Source organism: Etheostoma spectabile, chromosome 4, assembly GCF_008692095.1.
Source record: "Etheostoma spectabile isolate EspeVRDwgs_2016 chromosome 4, UIUC_Espe_1.0, whole genome shotgun sequence".
Lineage (NCBI taxonomy): Eukaryota > Metazoa > Chordata > Actinopteri > Perciformes > Percidae > Etheostoma > Etheostoma spectabile.
The window spans coordinates 30,064,796-30,087,024 of NC_045736.1; the positions used below are offsets into that span (position 1 = coordinate 30,064,796).

General features: G+C 39.9%; 1 long non-coding RNA gene across 1 annotated transcript in view; it reads right to left on the reverse strand.

Annotated features, from left to right (window-relative positions):
• LOC116687931 (uncharacterized) overlaps positions 1–16,106 on the reverse strand; it is an 18,152-nt gene extending 2,046 nt beyond the window's left edge. Inside the window, exons 1-2 of the long non-coding RNA XR_004331661.1 lie at positions 15,858–16,106; positions 7,637–7,642 (exon numbers count right to left, since the gene is read on the reverse strand). This is a non-coding gene — a long non-coding RNA (uncharacterized LOC116687931). The remainder of the gene's footprint in view (positions 1–7,636; positions 7,643–15,857) is intronic.
• Positions 16,107–22,229: the final 6,123 nt, after the last annotated feature.

The window sequence follows — 22,229 nt, forward strand, 5'->3', positions numbered from 1 at the left end:
GGTTGGCTGTCTTTCTCTGTAGGTTTTTTTGATGAATGTGAGATGTTCGAGTCACACACGTCTCGTCTTCATATCAGAAACAAGTGAATTTGACCCGTTCTCACTCCCACTTGGCCAGTGCCTGCATGTGTAGTAATGAAAATGTGATAGGGGGCCCCGGCTGTCAATCAATGTCTTCCAGTGATGCAGGCCTCTGATTGGTCCGACCCGTAACCAACTGTGTAACCTGCTTCCCGTTAGTTAAGCGTCTGAATCACTCAATTCTCATTGGCTACTGACAGTGTTCCCCGCCAATTGCAAAATTCACCCATTTGGCAGGTGGTCGGGTGGTAATTTCAGGCCTTGGGCACGACACATGGGTGCTTATTATACTTGGAACCGTGGATGTGTTTTCCCATGCCTGTCAGAGCTTAACCATTACCACACAATGTATTGAACAAAAGGAAAAGCCAGATTCTACTCAAGTAAGGAAAGCTGGTTTTGATTTAGCTGGACAGAGCTCCGTGTACGACTCTCATATCCGTCCCTGTACTTATCTTTTGACTACACTTTATTTACTCTCCCTTTTGAGTATTTTTCTCTTACTGCGGACTTGTGATGCTGGAAAAAATAGATTTTTTTTTCCTTTCTCCCCCTCAGTGAACACTGACGTACTACATAAAGCTTTTCAAAGAAAATTGAAAAGGAAGTTATTCCCAGAAACACAGGCTGCAACATCCTTTTACTAAGTGCAAAAACATCAGGGCCACCATGTCACGTAACACAAGCGTGATACGACTTCAGACGTGCAGGGCTATTTTGTTTGCCTGAGTAACCGTTCACGGTAAACGCCGTGTATGCCGTGCTCACGTGCCACAGCGTTTTCCAGAGGTCGGTCTTCAACTCTTGTCTGTCGTTGGGATTCTGCGAGCCAGGTAGGCGAGGAAGCTCATGGCGTGAAATTGTCATTGCGGTGACTGCGGGGGACTTGAGAGACATGGGTCAGTTGACAACCAAATGACAGGGTTGTCCAATCCTTGACTGCCTCCCAGGGCGTCTGTCTCAGTGGCACACACTACCATGCCAGGAGACGGTGGAGAACAGCCGTCCTAAGCTGTTGTGGCTTACGTTGGGATCCGTCCAGCGGCCTGTTGTGACATCTTTCTCAACTTTTTAACCCGGTCGCAGTCACTTCCCTACAAAAGTCCAAAGCCATAACATTGGTAACGATTTCTGATTGATAAAGACAGCGTTGCAGCTGGCTGGGGGCATAGACACAGCAGACAAGAATCTGCAATTCAGAGGTCATAATATATTACTCTCATCCAAAAACATTGACCTACGAAATGCCTCTGCTGATTGTATTCTACTTAAAATAACAGCTAGTGTAATAAGACCAAAAACATGCTGTCTTGTCTTGGCTAAATAGAGCTCGACAGTGACTTTAACGGCTTTTTAACGACTCTGGCTCCGGAAGGGATTTTCCCCATTCAATATCTCCATTGACATTTCAGTGTAAGTCTGGAACCAAGCCAAACAGCTCCGAGATTAATCATAACCATTAATCATTGGATTTGGTGTAAAATAACAATATGAAAACGTAAAAAAATGCAAAGGTACAAGACTTAACAAGCCTTAATAAAAACGGCATTCTTTTCATTTTCACTCTCTGTTGCTGTTACAGGTCATTTAAGACCATTGTATGAAACATTAAAAAGTTATATATACACTCACTTTTAAACAAGTTTAATATATCATACGGAGCTTCTACAACAACATAAACCTTTTGTTTCTCAACATCAGAGCACGTGATCAGGCCATCTTGAATGGTTTAGACATTGTAGCTAATTGACAAAATCCTTATGGAGAAAATGTTTTTTTTTAATTCCAGAACTACACTTTAAAGCACCATGTATGTACTCTTTTCCATGAAAACACTGCTTGTTCTGAAAGAATATATTGTGTGGAATGACTATAGCCATGTCAAATATATCAAATTTTATTGTAGCTACAGAATCGCGGTCACAACTTTTGGGCCATCCTACTTTCTTCACCCCACAACTCAGACTTTAGTGTTGATTTGAAATAACCCAAAGCGGAGTTGGTTAAAGGATCCTGGGCCAAAAAGCCACTTAAATCCCCCCACTAAGCTACACCAGCAACCAGGCCTGACAGCAAATCTTCGACTTAAAGCTGACGTGAAACTGAATAGCTCTCACCCAAGCCCCTGGTTTGACAAAACTATATTTGCTTTTAATCTTCCTATTGAGTCCAACGCTGGCCTTTTAAAGACCAATTGAAAAAATGTAAATCACATACAAATGAGGAGTAATTCTGATTTTCTCAGGCCGCTTGTCCCTCAGTGACCATATCCAATTTTCACAGTTATATTATCAGGCTTGGTGAAGTGGTCAGCACACCAAAAGGAGCTAATATCGGCTAGACCAGCTGTTCTGACAGGACGCATAGAAAGCACTTAATGGACAGACTGGAGCTAATTCTAAATAAAGTCTAATTACCGACATGCTGTTGAAACGAAGAGAAACATAAGCTGTGGCGACCATCTAGTAGCAAATATTCTACGGCATAATGCGTCTCAGAAAATGGAGTGAAACAGACTGCAATGCATTAATCTCTTTTAACTTTCTTTGGATCATGTGAAGTCAAAGTTCATGGGTCATGTAAGGATTTTTCCTCTTTTGAAAGGATATTGTGTATGTTGTGTGAGAGTGAAACAATGATTTCAAAGTACATGCATGTCTTCCATCATAAAGCACTTTAAAGGGATAAACCAACCTCCTGCCAAACACCCCCAAAATTTAATATTGAACCACTGAAATGGGAATAATTCAAATGTACAGTACATGATTTATATAATATATTCTGCTCAGTGAATGGGAGAGGAACGGGAATATCTGATTAGGCTTTTTATCTTCACCAGTTCCCACTGATTGTACTCCGGATGGTGGTAAAGAACATCAGATGACTGAAAGAGACCAAGGAGAGAAGTAACAAGAGATGATGTGGAAAGGATGGAGGTATCAGTGTGTAGCAGCAACACTACCACAGGAAAGTAGTGCAGTTTATTTAATTTTCGCATTTGATTGAGTTTTTCAAATTCTTATTTAATTATTTTATTTATGACCTTCAGTTGTCTTCCTTTAGCTCACTTAACCCTCATGTTGTCCTGGGGTCAAATTTGACCTGTTTCCAAGTTTTTTTATATCAGAAATATAGGAGGTCGAAAATGTCAAGGCGACAACACGTTGGGGGAAAAAAAGCTTTAAAAGTATTTGAAAAGTGACAAATTATGAAAAAAAACACTGGAAGTAAGCGTCAAAAACGTTGAAAAAAACGGCTAAAATGTCAAAAGGGACAAAACGTTGTCAAAAGGGAAAAAAGGGGCGATGAAAATGTTGAAAACTCACAAAAAACGTATTTTATTCTTTTTTTGGGAAAAGCAACAAAACATTGAGATAGGGACAACAAAGTGTTTTTGTCATTGAGGGAAAGACGATACAAGGGTCAAGCAGGATGTGGAAGTATTGTCATCCTTTAGCCTGGATGCTAAAGGATGCCAGTCAAATTTAGCCCCGCCCACAATATTCGAGGTCGGGAAGTTTGGTCTGGACTTGTTCGGTCTGTCCTTTGTGGAGCACCTATGCTCGAACCACAGCTGTCAGGACCAATCAAAATGTGAGGGCGGGCTTTACACGACGATGGACAGATCCATCCATCCATCTTCATCCGCTTATACGGTATTGTGTCGCGGGGGCAGCAGCTACAGCGGGGGACCCCAAACTTCCCTTTCCCGAGCCACATCAACCAGCTCCAACTGGGGGATCCCGAGGCGTTCCCAGGCCAGGATGGAGATATAATCCCTCCACCTAGTCCTGGGTCTTCCCCGAGGCCTCCTCACAGCTTGGCGTGCTTGGAACACCTCCCTAGGGAGGCGCCCAGGAGACATCCTTACCAGATGCCCGAACCACCTCAACTGGCTCCTTTCGACGCAAAGGAGCAGCGGCTCTACTCCGAGCTCCTCTCGGATGACTGAGCTTCTCACCCTATGTCTAAGGGAGACGCCGCCACCCCCCCCCCTCCTGAGAAAACCCATTTCGGATGCTTGTACCCTGGACGATGGACAGATGATCAACTGTAATGTAATCAACCACGCCACTAAAGAGTGTTTGGGTTGAATTGGTTTACAACAAAGACGGCTGCCGCTGGATAATTGAAATGTGTAGATTCCGCCATTGTGTCTGTTATAGAGGATATAGACAGCGCATTCATTTTAAAAGAGGAACTGAGAACTGCGATCAAGGCATCTGTCGATAGGAAAGAGGTTTTGCCGAGCTTCCTACGGGACACATACTCTGATCGGTTGTAGGTCTGAGTGCAGAGGCATTTTCTTTCCGGATTCGGTTGAAAGATAATCACAGCCCAATGGAGCATTATCAGATTCGTCTTCTGACTAGAATCTGAGAATGACGACGTCAGGCTTTGCTTTCACGCAGTAAAATCTTGCACCTCAAGACTTTTCAACTGTAATAGGTGAGCGCGGAAAAGCTGTGCTGCCAACAGTATTGACCACTGTAAGCTATAAGATGTAGGACGGGTCATATGATCCATGCTTAGGAAGTGCTGTAATGTACTTACAGTAATGGTGTTATGTCTGCAGTTGAGGATATATTATATTCCATAGAGCTGGAAGACTGATCTTTGGGATACTTTTGAGAGTATCTTTGTTCTGCATCTTCCTCAACAAACTTCTAAATACATGACAAAAATTAACCCTTGTGTTGTCTTCCCATCAAAATTGAAAAGTTTTGTTGATGCTTCTTAACGTTTGTCACTTTTGATGTTTTCAACACTACGTAACACTAAATTAACTTTCATTTCACAGTTATTTGGGGAATTTATGAACCTCATTTATAGGAAAATATACCTAAAACGCAGAAATTAGGAATTAGACTAAAATTAAAAGGAATGTATGTTGATGGATAATCAGACTGGATTATGTCAACTTTTATTCAATGCTATTTCAAAACCACTTCATTTCAATGCTATAAAATTGAATAAGACGCCCCAAAATAAAAGTAGATGTGTACTTGCAAAAGAGCGTTATGTGGAATCAATCATGTTATTTTGGGGAATTAAAAAAGATCATTGATATAGGAAAACGGGTCCACATGAGGGTTGATATAAACATGTATTTAACTTACAAATACAGAAGTATGAAAAATAAAGGCTTCGTTTTGGTTGTTTGTACTTATCACTGATCCTTCAGTACATATGATATCACCTTTCTCGGCATTGAAGTAAATCTTATGCACATGCACGGTCATATCACTGCAGTGTCAACTATTAAAAAGGAACCGCTCACTTTTTTCAATACATATTTTTTCCTCTTACCTTCTATTCCCCAATCTGGATAGTTTTGTTGTGACTATTTCAATGTTGTTCTCTCCAATATAATGGAACTAGATAGCACTCGGCTTGCGGTGCTCAAAGCACACAAAAAAAAAACAAAAAAAAAAATTTAAAAACTCAACAGCAAGGTCTCTTTCCAGAAATTATGACCTGTTAGTCAAATGTTTCACAGACCTGGTTGCAAGTGTTACGGGACGTGACAGGAGGAGGACCCAAAAGCAGAGTCGGAGCAGGCGGGTTGAACGTCCAAAAGACTTTATTAAGATCCAACAAGGGCGAAGTCCAAAACCAGGGAATCCAAAGCAAAAAAGTCCATAAAAAAGGCAGGTCAGGGCAAGGCAACAACAAGGGAATAACCTAGGGAAGTACTCACAGGGAAACAACGGACGGAAGGAACAGGAGGGCTTCAGGAACGCAGACGCAAACAGTCTAGCAGGCTCGAGGACAAAAACAATGATGCAGCACTAGACAATGGGGACACAGAGGTTAAATACAAGAGGTAACGAGGTAATGGGGAACAGGTGACACATCAGGTGAATCATATCAGGGCGGGGCAGGACAATCAGACAAACAAAGTGAAGTTAGACAAGACAAGACAAGACAAGACAGGAAGCTGACTACCAAAATAAAGCAGAAGCATAACAAACACACACAGGGAAACATAAGACAGAATCTATGACACCAGACTAGGGAGAAAACCGGGACGTAAACACAGGGAAGGCCAAACGGGAAAATAACCCCAAACAAAAACCCCAACCCACAACAGAAAGCAGCTTCATGTAGGAACTACTTTCTGTCTGCCAACACCTGCCAACCGTATAACCGCACCGAAAGGAAACTGAGAAACTGACGTTGAGTTTTTAGATTATTTGTGCACCACCAGCCAAGTTCCATCTTGATATGTTAAATTGGAGAGAAAGCAGACATTTCTATGGCTTATATGTCCAAAACTGGGCAAACTATATAATGTTTAATAGCACTACAGGTAAGAGGAAACACATTTTAATTGTGGGGAGATCTATCCCTATTACATGTGAGTATGCCAGTCATGCCATGCCATTAAGTAAAGTAGGGCTGAAATGATTCCTCGAGTAACTTGAATGACTTGATTACAAAACAACCTTGATGCAAAATTCTTTTCCTAGAAACTTCATATGTATGTCAAAGTAACAATGTAATGTGATTATTGCTAGCACACAATGGGCTGATGTTTCTATGGACCTAAGACTGGTGGCGCAGGTTACAGTTGAAGGAAGACAAAAATAGTGAGGGACTGAAAGAAAACAGAAAGTTTAGGGTCATTTAAAGTGCCCATTTTATGCTCATTTTTAGATTCATAATTGTATTTTGAGGTTGTACCAGATAAGGTGGTTTAATTTTCAAAAAACACCATATTTTTGTTGCTGCAGATCCTGTTTTTACCCTGTTTTTTTAGGTCTATGTTTTAGCTACAGAGTGAGACATCTCACTTCTATACTATCTTTGTTGGGAGCTGCACATGCTCAGTAGCTAGGTAAAATCCCATCAGCTAGATAACTCTTTCTCCAACTTTGGTCAGTCCGAGGCAGGATTAGCTGGGAGACTTCTTCTAGACCAGGGCCACTTGTGGAACACCTGCAGAACAGGGACAGGAAGTAGTTCTTTTGGAGATAATGGTCAACTAGTGGGTGGGGCGCCCCCTCGTTTCGGCAGAACAGCTCACCAGAGGACATTAAGAAACCATATCTCACTCAAAACAGCATAGATGTTTTTTCCAGGTTTGAATGCATGTGGAAGCACCAGAGACACATATAACAATAACACCCCAAATCCCAGAAAAAGCAATTTCTTTTCATAATATGGACACTTTATAACTGGAAACATGCTGCTACATCATCTCAGAAGCAAACATCCAATGTCCTCATCCATTCTGGGGAACAAATCCGACATGAGTTAACATATCTTGCACTATGCTGTTTTATGCAACTCTGCAAATAGCAATGTTTGACAATCAATTTAAAATGAAAACTGTAGTTTTTTTGGCCATTTTAGGTCTTTAATGACAGGAAAGCTGAAGAAGTGAATGGAGATAGACAGGGGGGATGACATGCAGCAAAGGGCCGCAGATCGGAGTCGAACCCGGGACCACTGCGTTGAGGAGTACATGGGTGCCCGCGCTACCAACTGAGCTATCAGGGTGCCCTCTGTTTGTCTTGACGGTTTATTAGTTTGCTACTAATCTTTGGACACTTCCCTGCTGCCGGAGACAAACCAGCCCCTCCCCCCCAGACCATGCCGGTGATCCTCTATTCTTTCTCCTCACAGTATTAGGCTTCTGAAACAGTATAGTTTGTTTGGCTGGGTGCTGTCACATTTACTCTCAGGTTAGTGCACAGCTTTTTTGGATATCAAGTGCAAAGAGCCAGAGGCATGAATAGGAAGGGGTTGAATAAGATTAACATTTAGGGCACCAAAAATGTCCTTTTTTTAGGGTCTTGGTCCATTCGATGGAATAATTGGTAGAATCCTCGATTACTAAAAGAATCGCTAGCTGCAGCCCTAATTTAAAGCCCACGTAATGGTTGTCTCTGATCATTTGTGTTCCTTCCTTTTGGGTTTTTTGAAACTACTTCCAACTTTGACGCAAGCCAAGCTGGAGGTGTCTGCATCGAGGCAAAAAATAAACTGTGACCTCTGTCAAAAGCAGAGGTCAGAATCCCAAAAGGCGTCCTGTCAGCTGCTATCAAAAGCAGTATTATCCCAGCTCGGTGGCACTCCTGCTGAAATCCCACCAGCAATTTTCACCATCTAAATGAACTGTCATTCTCTTGTCACAGTCCGCTCTAACTGATTCACAGCCACTAATCTCCTTAGCACATGTCCCAAAAGGACACGGTGATAAAAACAATAGAAGAAATCTCGTGGAGTGATTTCATAACAAATTCACATTGAGGTCATTGACAGCCATTGTAGCTCTTTGAAGGGTTAAGACTCGTGGCAGTAATACTATTCATCATTCTGGGCAGTGTTTAATGGACATGTTGACATAATCTGCATTAATCAGGGATTTTAAATGCATGCCGCAGTTAAGTGGTGGACAGTGACGGCCATATTCCTTCGGTATTCAACTGTCATTCAACTTTAATGCGCTGGTCTACTCTACTGTGTTGCTCGTTACTAACTTGCTTAACAGTTTAAAATGTCCAATTACACAGTTGGATGACCATTATGACAACATGAGCAAGCGACATGACTGAGCCATTGAAATTGGCTTTGGATGGCAAAATAATCTGAAATATAAATGTTATGCAAATGATGATAAATACTAAGACAAAGAAGGCGATTTGCTTGCAACTGTGCCACATATGAGCTCTGCTTTTCACTCTACTGCTAAATAAGTGCAAAGCGTGTGAGATAAGATGTCTCTGAGGAACTAGGATCTGCAGACTGCAGCTGGAAACAAAGAACTTTTTTTTTCTTCTTTTCATTTTCAGCTGTCACAATCATTCAGGTTATTCGTCAAGTCTTATTTTCATCGCCACGACTTGTCATAAGTCTATTCATCACAGTCCACATCTGTGTCATGTGTGATTGATGCATGTGTTTTGATGGCAGCCAATTGCAAAAATACCTCAAAAGTACGGGTGCTCTTCACAGATTGCCTTTGCTTTTCGCCCCGTCGACGTTTTGCTTGCACAAGCGGTTTTCTCCCGTTCTCACATGCCAGCATCAGTCACATCAGAACTGCCTCTCTCTGGTGATGGCTCTGTAAATAATGTCATTTCCAGCAGGTAAACAACACTCCACACACAGCACCAACTATATTATTTCTTCTGTAAACGGATATTCATTTTGCATTGATAGCAATGACCGTCGTTGTCTTCCAAGTTCCAGTCGGCCTCCATTGAGTCTGCGTCTGGGGGTGGGGTGGGGTGGGGCGGGGGGCTGAAACACATATATGCAGAGAACACAGAAACATGAAAGTGCACAGAAACCACAAGCTACACAAACATTCAAATGAGTTTTCCAGCCCTATTTTGCCAATGCAAAATATTTGCCTAGAAACATAATTCACAGGAGATAAGGTTGCTGCCTCCTGCTATGTTGTCCAGTATTTCATTTTTGACTCAATTTTAAGAGGTTCAATTCAGGCAAGTTATCTTTGGAGCTCAATGGGCTTTATTCTGAGAAAGATGGAAAGAGGTCATCCTGTCCCATTTCTTCTAACACCTGTAAAGCACACATACATAGATATCGAAAACCTACATCTTATAGTCCATCCTTACAGATATCTGGAGATAGGTGACGCCTGGTGCTGGTGCTGATAAGAAACTCTTACTGGTGCAATAAATAAGGTTTTTACTCCTCCGCGGTACAAAATGATCCTAAAACATCTCTGGTGGGCCGATGATCAATACCAATGACACAATGATCGCTCCGCTGGTTACTGAGGTCTCCGGATTTCAAAACTCACTTTCCCAACCTGTGGTTTGTTCAAAGCTCAATTTCCAGCCTGTTTCGGAAAGGAAATGTCAATTTCTGGCCAACTTTGCAATGGAGGACCTTGCACCAAGCAGACACACTGATTCCATCTCCAATAAGCTCACTTACATCGTCTAGATCGTGGAAATGTAACTTTTGTTTGTCAATTATGATGAGTGGTGCCAGAGACCTGCTGATGTTGTGATTCCTTGTCACTGACAGAGGTTGACAATCTAGTATCACTTATTACCCTTTTAATTACAGCATGTCATATTATTCCATTCATTATACTTGTATCCCATTAAGCCTAGATAGAGCTGGATTTAATTCTCCCATACTTGTCTCACTGCAGCTTGTTTTCAGCTGGAGTGACTCCTCTCACCTATCTTTGCATCAAGTGACATTGGCGCAGGGACATTTCCTATTAGCGAGTGACAAGTTTTCCTCAATTATGAGTCTCATTAAAGACATTTGATAAGAGTCTCTCTCCCTGGGGGACATCAAGAAACTCGCTAAATCTCAAGCTAGACTAATGTCGCCGACATTCACTATCACAGTACCAGAGTCTGACGGACCTGACAAGCTGTGTACTGTGGTAGAATTAGTCTCTACAGTGCAGGATTTAACAGTGTTGATACAGTCTTTGTGTGAAGCATGGTCCCCTAAACCTCCTTGACCTTCTCCACTTGACTATAACAAATGATGAGCTTTGGATTCAGTGTGAATTCATTGTCCTTTCCCTGAAAAATAAGTTGTTTGTTAAAGCAGCAATTACAACATATGTTTAACCGTTTTGTTGTCTTCCTCTAAAGGGAAAAAAAAGGTTTTGGTCACTTTTTTTCAACATTATTATCACTTTTTTTCCCACATTTTTGTCTCTTTTTCAATGTTGTGGGTGATTTTTTTTTAGATGGATAGATAACTTAATTGTCATTACACATGTACAGGTACAAGGCAACGAAAGCATGCCTCCGGGCCGCTGCTAATTCATTTTGTTATGTTTTTGGTGTTTTTTCCATTTAAAAAAAAATATTTTTAATGTTGACATTTTCAGGGCTTGTTTCGACGGCCCATTTTTTGTGATAAAAAAAAAAAAAAACTAAAAACGGAGATAAAGGACAACATGAGGGATACGTTTATAATGACGTTTTTCCTCTAGTGGCCGTAGTAATTATGACGGAAGCAAAGCAGTAAATTTAGGTGACCATGTACAAGAGCACCAAGTTCCGCGTAAGGTGGATGATTGGGGTTGTGAATGGGACAAAATTACATGGGACATACATTAGACATACATGGGACTTTGACACAGAAGACCAGAGTTTGTGTCAGGTTGCAATAAAAATAAATGTCAAGTTTATTTTTAACCACAACACGTTCTGCGTCACATGCGTAACCGGAAGTGAAGTAAAATATAAGTATGGATTGTAACACAAACCACACTTTTTTTTCCTAGACTTTACTAAGTATTTTTGTTGCCTAAACTTAACCAACTAGTTCATTCATTCATTTGTATTTATTATACAAGAACGTTAGAAAAAGTAACATTACATTACAATGTAAAAACGGGCCTGACTCAGTTTAAAAACTGGTTTTCAGCAGGTTCCTGTTCTGCAGAAACATAAAACATGGTACAGCACGTCAGGACAGACATAACATCAAGACATCGATATGGAAAGATAAAATTTAGACAACTAAAACAACAATACAGTTCCACAAGGACAAAGACATTTACACAATAGACGTTTGTAGTTTTATGTAACCAAACTGCGACAGCTTCACGATGATAACATTGTGTTTGAAACTGCAACCGTTATGTTTTCTGGTTGAGATATGAGGATGGAAAACACTTTTGAGGGTTGTATTAGAGAGTAGGAACAATGCTATTTATCGTCATATGGCTTGGAGGACTTGTTGGCTAGTGTATTAGGTGGCAGAGGGACACATATATCTGGTATCCTGGATCCGTTGCATGTTTTAGAGCACAAGTCCTGCACCTGTCCTGATCCATAAGAAAGCAAAACTCACCACAAAAATTCTTAATTTCGTTGGATGATTCCCCTTGTACTGTGGAAATGTTTGGGGGCACGCAAAGTTGGGCAAGGCCTAACCATATTTAACCATCACGGGGCATACACACTGACAATTTCTGTAGATTCATTTTCCACAGAAAATGGATGGCTGCCCGTTTCGTCTCCTGATTCTCTCAACACATCCCACGTTGTATTGTAACTTCACAAAAGAGTCCATCTAAAAAAAACACAATACAGCGCAAGGGTTTCTTCTCATGCAGTCAGAGAAATAGGCCTTAGCAATACACTGCATCTGATGGCTTTTTTTTAAATGTAACAACTCTGAAATTGAACTAATTTAGAAATAACCAGACACAGTCTGTCGTCTTACTCCAGAGGTAGATTAAACCACTTCGCCATTATAAAACATGGAAAGTGTACTGTTTACGGCTTGAGATGGACATTTGAAAATATTTTTGGCATGAAAATATTTTCTTACGGAGCCCGCCTGGGGTCAGCTGAGAGAAAAAAACAGAACCGTGCACATAGTTTTTTAAAACCGATAGCATGAATTATGAATCCGTAAGTACAGTTTATTAAAAAAAGTTCAAGAACCACTGCTTTAGCCCAAACCTTTTCTCCTTAAGACATAAACTACCTTTAGTTTTAACAAGACAAAAAGTTCCCAAGCTAATAAAAGGCCTAAATGTTAATTACATCTGACTAAAATTACATTTCCCACTATACTTTATGAAAATGTTGGCTGGCTAATGGGGGGCTCTATTGAGCCAGTCATGGAATCAATAAATGTGGAGAGATTGTTTCTCTGAGCTTGTGAAAGTGCTGTGTCCACATCTAATGAACAATCACAAATCATGTGAGCAAATGGAAAATCGGGGTGTGCAGAGCGTGTGAGCGGCGAGGATGTTCGCTCCTCGTTCACGGAGCTGTTTCATTCCCTCTGCAACCCCCCCTCTCAGAGCCACTCCAGGCCGCCCCACTATATAGCCTATTGCTCAACTCAGATTTTACCCCCCCCCCCCCCCCCCCCACTCAAATCACTCACCACTTGCTCTTAAGAAAGGAAAAAACCCTGTGTTGTGTTTTAGTTTCAACCATAACCTAGCGTGATGGCCAGAGATGGAACATGGAACTGTGATTGGCTGCTTGTGTTTTCTCCTACAAGTGTCTGATGCTGGTGGAGTTGTTGTTTGTGAAGACATTAAGAAGGAAGATTGTCTCCTCCTTTTCAGTTGCACACAACTCGCAAAACCCCCTCCACTGGAAACCGTTCACTGTAAATAACGGCTGTGAAATCTACAGTTATTTACTTTAGATTTCACAGTAACATGATTTTTACAGTAGAATGCTGTAAAGTTTACGTTACTACCTTGTCGACATGACAAAATCACAGTAGTCTAAGTATTACAGTGGAAATCACAGTAGTCAAAGCATTACTGTGAAAAAACAAATCACAATATAGCCACTATAGTACTGTAAATAGTAAAGGAAACTACTGTATTTTTACTATTTTATCTTATGTTTTGTTTAATTGTTTTGTATTTTACAATGCATACATAAAATACTGCTAATGAAAGTATGGTACCTTCACTGTAAAAATAATTCACAGTAACTTGCTTGACAATTGTTGCCAGTATGTTACTGTAAATTTTAAAATTTCAGTGCATAAGCCTGTGATCATGTACCATGCATCCATCTAGTAGTTAGGTGGTTATATTTTCTATTTAACATTTGAATGACACAGCTCATTTAAAAAAAATGTCTTTCAAGTGTGATAACTTTGTTTTGATAGATGGTATTTTGGTAAGTGTCCTTCAGAAAGAGAGAGAGAGAAAACACCTATAGTCATTTTCTCTACCATACGTACCACTTCTTGTGCCAAAGAGTGCAGTATTTCAAAAAACTAGAGCCGTTTTCTAACATTAAACATTTTCATGTAAGAAAATGCTAACTAGATTCATTCTAACAGACAATGGAATTACTTGGCCTCCTAGCTCCCACTATGTCTGCCATGAAACATTTGCTTTGTGCTGTTTGAGGTAATGCAAATATGAATCTAATATGCATCACCCCAAAACACCTGCTTCATAATTCACATTTTAGTAATGCATTTTGTGGCTTAGTTCAAGCCTATATTCAAAAGAACACATTGACAGACTTTAAGCAAAAGATAATAAGGATTAGACATATGTAATTATAATTGTAATGCCACAGTGAGTGAGCATATTCATGAATATCAAAATGCCTCAACAAAGCAGTTCTTCTGTCAGCGCACTTGCACAGAGTAGCTTTTGTGTGATTTCTTTAACCTTTTTTTTTTTTTTAAGCCACGGGAAAATAAGTCCACTCGTCTAACACAAACAAAAGCCGAGGTGTGGCAGGTCTTGCTTATGAAAACATAATTTAAAAAACATAATCCAGCTACAGTTGAGAGATTACGAACAATTTAAAAAGGTAAAAAGGTAGTCATTCAAATCTTACTTGAAGTTATTTACTTAATCACTTTTATATCCTGTGACATACATTCCACTGATTGAGGGGTTAACTAAAGTCATGCAAAGAACTGCTTAGTGCAAAACGTCAGCTAGACATTATTGGTTAAATTACTGGTTTTTAATGATATTGATCGGTTCTCTAACGCACCTTTTTAACATCAAACAATGTGATTAAAAACAGCAACAGGAGTGCAGAGACCGAACCAGGTCAATAAATTGCACCATGGCTAAATAAGTGGGAGTGTAATTACCACTTTGTTGGTATTTTGCCAGCAGTGGGGACATCAATCTAGTATGAAAATCTAATCACATCTGAAGTTACATGTCAATTTCCATTAATTTCAGGTTTTATCAGCTTGTGATGCACTAATGATCACAGCAAACAGGTTCGGGTCCACCGTGGCTACAGGAGGTGTGGGTTAACTGGCAGGGGCAATTCTCAAGTGGGCCCCACATTGGTCCCTTTTGGGGCTCCTATATGGGTTTCCTGTCGGCACAAAAAGCCCACAAGGGCCACCTTGTGCACATTTAACATTGTTTAAATATTATAGATCTAGTCAGGAGTATTCAAACCTTTTTTTTTAATTACGGTCCACATGTGAAGTGCCCTCTTTCTGTTTTTGACAGCAGACATTAGACGGGTTCAGTCATGGGACAACTGGGCCAGACGGGGCGTCTAGTCCTCGCTAACAAACTCTTGGTCTGTGAGGGACGCAGGGGAAAGTCCCCAGACCTCCACTCTGGACTGACTGGAGAGGGAGTGAGGGATGTTGAGTAGCTGAGTAGCTGAGTGATGAAGTTACACCATTGGTTTGTCAAGTATTGGAGTTTTCCCATTGGCTGTTGTGCTTTCAAAACAATGTGCAACAGTTTTTCTGCTTGTATCAGTTTGCAGTTTTATTTGACCTCAACTGCAGAGGGTACCGGCTTAACAAATGTTCAAATGTTCAAAGATCTATAGGACAGTGACCTCAATGCACAGAGCAGTTGTTTTATTTGAAGTTCACCAACAGGTGGCAAAAGAAGGAGCACTTGTCACAGAAAATGAAGTTATCCAACGTGAAGTTATCCATAAGTCAAACCAGTATTTCCGATTCTCAGCTCACCAAAGATCCTCTTATTTCTGCCCACCTCGACTCAACTCTATACAGGTTCCATCTGCTGCAGCCCATGCATTTAAATAGGATATTTAACTGAACTGCAGCAGCATTTTGGTATATATGGTGGTCACTTGTACAATTCTGGAAAGTCAACCTCACATTTTTAGTCCTAGGATATCACATTTTAATTTATATACAGTATGCCTGATTTCAAGTGCATATCATTTGTCAGTGAAATACTGTAAATCCCTTATAGAGGAAGTAATGTTGAAGCTGAAGTTGCATTCGGAAAGAAAAACTTCTGTATCAGCAGTTTCTGATTCATGCATAGTTTAAATACTGTCAATGGGCACTGTGCTCACAGGTTTTCTCAATCGCTTTGGCACAATTGTCAAATGACTATTAAACTTAGTCAAACTATATGACTATTTATATGAACATTAGGTCAGTTATTCACATGGCTATAGTCACGTATCATTGCTTTGGCAAAAAAAATATATTGAGAAAGCCATTCAGATCAAAATAGTTTACATTCATTTGCTATTGAATCTCAAATGCAACTATACACCTGTTCATTGTGTAAATCCCTACATGCAAAATGGAGTAACCAACAATCATAGTAACCTGTCACTCATACTGTATATGTATTAGATACATAATTATTTGGCATTGTTGTAGAAGTTGTCAGATTGGTACATTTGCAGATTTTTCTTGCAGATTTGTGCGTACAGACAATGAGACAGTATATGTTTTGCCATGGCTGACATCAATACTATCCAGCTGACTAAATATACTGTATAATGTTAGCAACTGTACAATATGAAAAAGTTGGTAACTATCACTTTCAGAGTAAACTGTCATTTGGTCTAAGCAATGATAAAGGAAGCTTTTTGTTTTGATGACAAGGATTTATTCATTGATGGATTTATTGACATTTGAAACAGGAGTTAATTATTTTTGAGTGATGTGCAGAATGTACCACTTGGTGTGCGGATTGTGCTTAGTTTTGAAAGTTGCAAGTGGATTTCAGTAAATGTGCTAAAGCGATGGAGAAAAACCATAATTCTGTGCCTAATTCAATGTGTATATTTGCTGTGCATTGTTTCTAATTGGTATGATTGGAGGGGTGAATAGGCCCATGGTTAAGCTATAAGCCACAACATGAACGCATAGCAAAATACTTATATTGCTAGTTACAAATGAGCTCATATTGGTTGGTGTGTGTTGTATAACTACCTGAGGGGTTAAGGTCATGCTCTTCAGTCGACTGGTAGAAAAAGCCTGGATAGAGTTTGACAGCTGCAGAAAAAAATATATGTACCTCACAGGCACTGTGCAGCCATGAGTGAGCAGAGGAAATTACTTTTTACTAATACCCAGCTTGGACAAAGGCAGACAGAATAGTTTGATTTGGGTACACATCTGGGATTTTGCATTAGGAGGATTCGGCACCGCGAATGTATACATATGCTTCTTCATAACTTAACTTAAATAATTTAGCCTAACATCAGCCAAATACCATCATTCAAGTAAATGAAACCCATAGATATGTCATAACATCAAGCCACAGTACATTAATATTCACACTTTGGTGACGCAAAAGCTTACAAGTCATTAACATGGATGTTCTTTTTCATTCTCTACCATCCATCCCATGTGACGTGAACACTGCATAAGAACTCCCTGCCCCTCGACTTTGGAACCTTGCAAACATCTACAAGGTGACGTTTGACTTAGAAACTGTGCGGATGTTCGGAAATAGATTTCAGGGGATGGTTTAGAAATCAAACGATGGTCTGAGAACATTTGCCATCTAACCTGAAAAAGAAAGGAAAAAAAAGGGCAAGCCGGCAAGCGCTGCTTTGGTCCAACGGGGTGCAAGAAGTGTTTCAGTAAATAGGAATAATTGCTTATTATCAGTCAATTAGTTTAAATCTGATCCCACAGCATAACAAGACAAGCAAGACTTAACCTAATGATGCTGATGATGGCTCAATACCATTTAGGTGTGTCAGCATGCTCAACAAGGCCCTGGCATTGGAAAACCCATATGTATTCCAGCGATAAATATAGTAATTTATTGTTGCATCTGTGTTAGACTAATCAACATCACTTCATTGATGATGCCCCTAAATGCAAATAAAGCTTTATAGAAAGTTCAAAAGGCCAAGGAAGATCTTTTCTGTCATGTACTGTACCTTTCATGCCATGTATATTGTATGTATGTATGTATATTTTTCCTAGTATTTCATTTATATTTATATTCTGTGCTTTGTGACAGATTTTGCTGCTGTAACACCAGAATTTCCCATTTTTCTTGGGATCAATAAACATCTATCTATCTATCTATCTATCTATCTATCTATCTATCTATCTATCTATCTATCGATCTATCTATTATCTTCTTCTTCTTCTATGGATGAATTTGTGCTCATTCCTCCTGTATGTTGGCTGGCTAGAATAAGTTTACACACCCATGCTAAAGTTGATTAAAAAGAGGAATTAAAAAACTTCTTTTGGAACTTTATCTTAATGCCTTAATTCAATTTCTTTTTGGAAAACCCAACCTTTTAAGGACACCAATTTTCTTCGTGAATGAATAATGATGGTCAATATACACACCACTATGTTCCTATAGAGGCAGGCACATTTTTATTTTTAAAGGCCAGTTATTTCATGGATCCAGGATACTATACATTCTAATAAAGTTCCCTTGGCCTTTGTAATTAAAATACTACCCCCCACATCATCACATACCCTTCACCATACATAGAGATAGGCATGGGGATCTTTCCATAAGATCATCTCTCAATGCAAATCAAACCAGTTATTAACCTAACTGAAATAACACCATACCAATCTCTAGGTGTGATGAAGGATATGTGATGATGTGTGTGTGTGGGGGGGGGGGGTATTTTAATTCCAAAGGCCAAAGGAACTTTATCAGGATGCATAGTATCCTGATCCATGAAATAACTGGCCTTTAAAAATAAAAATGTGCCTGCTTCTATGGAAATGTAACATAGGGGTGTGTATACTTATGCCCCCTGTATTTAAAGGAAGAATATATATTTATTTACAATACATTATTCAATCACAAAGAAAATTGGTGTTCTTTAAAGGGTGGATTTTTCTAAATTTTTTTAATTAAGGCATTGACTTCAATTTCCAAAAGAAGTGTTTTTATTCCTCTTTTTAATCAACTTTATCATCGGTGTGTGTACTTATTTAAGCCACTGTATATACCAACAGTGTCACAAGTCATAGCAGCCAGTTGTTGGGAGTTCAAACTACAAAATGTAGGCCAGGTGGCTGGCACACATAACATAAAGCCTACAGATCCTAAAAAAGATGCAAGGCACCACTCATGGTGCACAAGTGAGAGCAACACTCCTGTGCCGCTCAATATGTGACCTGAAGAGATGTAGGCGTATATGCCCTCACACTGGCCCGCTTAAAGCTTAGTCAGCTACCCAGTGAGACAAACTCAGCTAAAACAGATGCTATCACACTGGGCTATAAAGAGTTGGCATGATTGTCTCAAGTCTCTCTCTTCAATTCTCCAGCTGGACTCATTGGTTTAGTCCTTTTCTCCTTTTTTTTGATGTAAATAAAGAGCCTTTCCGGCTAATGGATGATTTACATTAGCGTGACGCGCCAGATGGTTTGTTACACAGACCCATCTGAGAAGCTGTTATTGGAAACTGTTAGGAAAATGGCAGGCACTTTACAGAAAATACCTGGCACGTGATTGGATAAACCATCTGTCTACTACGTCCAAGAGTGTTGTTTTGAACGAACAGTTGCGGCTGTCACACACACCAAAACAGACGCTAATTGGTTTGGTTAGCTGGTAGTTCAGATAGGCCTTCTTGAAGCTCGACAAGATAGATTTTTGTGTGATGTGTAATACCTGCTTTCTGAAACGGCCCTCAGAGCAGCGAGGAAATCCTGGATAAACGGAGCTAGCGGAGCGTCGACAGGGTGGATGAAACGGGAATGTCAGTCAGCTTCAAAGTTACACACAGGCACCGCTAAGACAAGTCATGTAGTTACAATAGTATCTCAAAAACATGCCAACAGAGTTTGGTAAAAAGTCATATCATAGGATATTGTGGTGTGCATGCAGCTTGAGGAGCAAAAACAGTGGCAGGGAAGGTATTTTTGCTTTTTTCAACTTTTTTTTTGTTATTTTCTTACCGAGTACCTTTTCTTTTTACAAAAAAGTAAGGAAATTTGTGGTTGGTAGATCATTTCCCTGTGATGACAATGCATTTGGCAATCAATTTGGGTTGGCAGGAGCTCAGTCTGTAGAGCGTTGGGTTGGGAACCGGAGAGTTGCTGGTTCAAGTCCCTCTAAGGACCAAAGAATGGAGTGTGGACTGCTAGCTGGAGACATGCCTGGGCACTGCCAAGGTGCTCTTGAGCAAGGCACCGAACCACCCCTCAGCTGCTCAGGGCGCCTGTTCAGCAGTCGCAGCCCATTCACTCTGACAACTCTCCATTAGTGCATGTAAAGGACCGGAGCATGTGTGTAGTTCAGGCCTGTGTGTAGTGTGTAATAACAACAGAGTGTAAATTGTGATTTCCCCATAGGGGATCAATAAAGAGTAAAATTTAAATTAAATCTTGTACCATTGGAAAGCCTGTTTAGTTTAGTAGAACATGCATTTGTGGGATGAGCAAATCCCACAAATGCATGTGGGTTGCGCCCATGAACAATCAGTTAAATCTTCCCTTTAACCCTCATGTTGTCCTCTGGTCAAATTGACCCGTTTTCCTAACATGATTCATTCCACACAACACTCTTTGGCAAGTACAATCTCTACTTTCATTAATTTACGGGTGTCTTATTCAGTTTTATAGCATTTGAAAAAAATTGAAGGGGTTTCCAAATAGTATTGAGTAAAAGTTGACATATTCCAGTCTGTGATTATCCATCAACATCCATTCCTTTAATTTTAGTCAAAATAATTGCTAATTTCTGTTTTTCTAACTCAAACATTAGGTATAATTTCCGAAAAATGAGGTTTATTGACCATAAATTCCAAAAATAGCTGTAGATTAAAGTGTATAAGTTAGTGTTACGTAGTGTTGAAAACGTCAAAAAAGGGACAAAAATGTAAGAAAAGGTTAAAAACATTGATAAAAAAAGCATCAATAAAAGTGTTCATTTTCAATTTTGACAGGAAGACAACACAAGGGTCAATTAGTACATGTATGTAATATTTTCTGTTATCAAAATGAGACCTTTTTGGAGAAATGTGAAGCCTTCCCAGTGGTATAGCTCACTGAGTTCTTCCATCCGTTTATGCTAGATTTGTTTCCTTTCTCATGCGAGTAGATCTATTGTTGCACATTGTTTTACCTATGTGTTACAGGTCTTTTTGTTCAAGCTCCAACGTTGGGCTCAAAGGAGCAGTCAGCGGTCTCACTCATTTAATTACGTCCATGTGATGTACTGGCTGAGAGCTACACCTCGCCTGGCTTCCCTAATCTGATGGCAAATAAGGGTGACATCCATCTCACCATGACAGAACTAGTAATAGCCACACTTTCTCTTCTCTCTTTGGTCTACATTGATGCAAGACAGCCATTCATCGTATACTCCCCTCTCATCCTTCCTTTACTCGTATCATTCATCACAGGAAGTCTCAACAAATGAGATCGTTTGCAGTGGGTGTGAATGGGGATGTGCACTCTCTCCTTTTGTTAAAGAAGAGCCTCTGTGTCCAGAGCTTGGCTTCAAAGGTATTTTGTCACTGGGACGGACATTTTAATTGGACCATTAACTTTTGGAAAGACTCACCAGATATCTTGATGAGTCAGTTTTACTCCCCTATCCAAAAACTCAAACTCAGTCCTTTACACACACCTCTGTCAACATCTTCTTACGCACCATTTCCACCTATTACTGTCTGAGACTTTTTCTCCCAAGTGTATTACACACTGCCACTGTTTCAGCCCTTGTGGCTCAGTAAAAGACAATGCTCTTTCTTACAATGACATGTTCTGATCCCAGTGTTTGGTCTCGAACCAAAACCATGTGAACACACACACTTGATTGTCAGAAGATGAGTAGAGCACAAAAATGGAATGTGACAGTTTTTGCCAAAAACAAATCCGCACGTATAATGACATCAGTTTGCACCTCTGAACACTGAAAAAACATTTTTGCAATATTCTTGGTGCAATCTCAAAATGCTTTTAATGAAAGACACATTAAAGGTACAAAGCAACTAAAGTAGCAAAAATTATACAGTACATACCATGATTCCTGTATATATTGTTGCCATCCATTATTGAAAATATCCCAGGATATCCATTTTACGCCATACCACCCAACTCTGGTTTTCATTGATGGTTTTAACTTAAACAAACAGCCAAAAACTACACGGCCAAAAAAATCGTTACAGACTTTATGAATGACAATATTCTGATCAGACTAAAGCACTTTTATGTCTCTCTGGTTTTCCACATTACTAACATGTTGATTGCAAATAAGTTTGAGCAAATTCGAGAGGGAACAGAATTCATGCTACTGGACTTTAAAACACTGCCACACAGCAGACAATGAAAATAAGGAAGGGGAGTAGTAGAGAGAGTGGCAATTCTCAAAACCTATCGAAAAAAATTTCTCGCCAGACGGATGAGGTGAGAATGAAAACCGAAGCATACAATAGAGAAAAGCCTTTCTATTCTTTCTCCTGCCTGTGATCAGTAATCACTGAGGC